The sequence below is a fragment of the Rhineura floridana genome, chromosome 20 (genome assembly GCF_030035675.1).
Source record: "Rhineura floridana isolate rRhiFlo1 chromosome 20, rRhiFlo1.hap2, whole genome shotgun sequence".
NCBI classification, from domain to species: Eukaryota; Metazoa; Chordata; class Lepidosauria; order Squamata; family Rhineuridae; genus Rhineura; species Rhineura floridana.
Window position 1 is genome coordinate 9084652 of NC_084499.1, and position 1061 is coordinate 9085712.

At 44.9% G+C, this 1061-nt stretch overlaps 1 pseudogene; it reads left to right on the forward strand.

Moving 5' to 3' along the window:
• Window positions 1-225: 225 nt before the first annotated feature.
• On the forward strand, window positions 226-344 carry LOC133374075 (5S ribosomal RNA; annotated as a pseudogene).
• Window positions 345-1061: the final 717 nt, after the last annotated feature.

Consider the following 1061-nt stretch of genomic DNA (forward strand, 5'->3'; position numbering starts at 1 on the left):
AATGCAAGATCTATTGGACTGCTGATGCTTTGAATCCCTCCATCTTAAGCTCAAGTTGGAATGTGTGAAAATAAACCATATTTTATAAAGACACCACAGTCTCCGCTGACCTACTTTCCAAGGAAACCAAACCCTGGGTAAGTGCAGGAACCCCTGGAGGTCTCTCACCGCTCGGAGATTGGGTGGCGTGCAACAATTCTTTGTCTCCAGCTATTTATGTTAGTAGTCTACGACCATACTACTCTGAACACTCTCAAACTCATCTGCTCTCGGAAGCTAAGCAGGGTCAGGCCTGATTAGTACTTGGATGGGAGACCGCCTGGGAGTACCGGGTGCCATAGGCTTAGAGGAAGGCAATGGTAAACCACCTCCGAATACCTCTTACCATGAAAAACCTATGAATATATATATATATATATATATATATATATATATATATATATATATATATATATATATAAAGATTCATAGGGTCACCATAAGTCGTAATCAATTTGAAGGCATATAACAACAATATTTTATGTTAGTATTATCCCAACTTTTCCAATTCTGTGTAATTACTTATCTTGCAGCTTCAAAAAAACCCAACTCTTTACACATTATGTATCCCAAAAAATTGTTAATCAGGTTAACTGAAATGAACGCTCAATTGTTTGTCTCATGATCAATTCCTGCTCTGCAATCCATCCCTGCACTGGGTCGCAGGGCAAGCTCTGAGGCCAGGGATTGCTGTCCCTGCTGCCAGTTTGGGTGAGGGCATGCTGACATGCTAATGCAGCTGCACAGGAGGTGGGGCACCCAGGCCTATTTAGGCCCATGCCTCCTCCGCCTCCTCCCTCTTGGCTCTCCAATTCTCCTGCGCCTCGACACACTCTTCCGGCTGCAAGAATGCTCCTCAGCTTGGTTTGGGCAGTGGGGGGGGTGACATCCTGGTGAGCAGTCCAGTCAGGCTTTTATGCATGGCCTAGCATGACCATTCAGTGGTAGTCTGCTGGATACCACTTTTACCTCCCCCTGCACTATACCTAGTTCCAGCACCAGGTCTTAATCTCACTGCATTA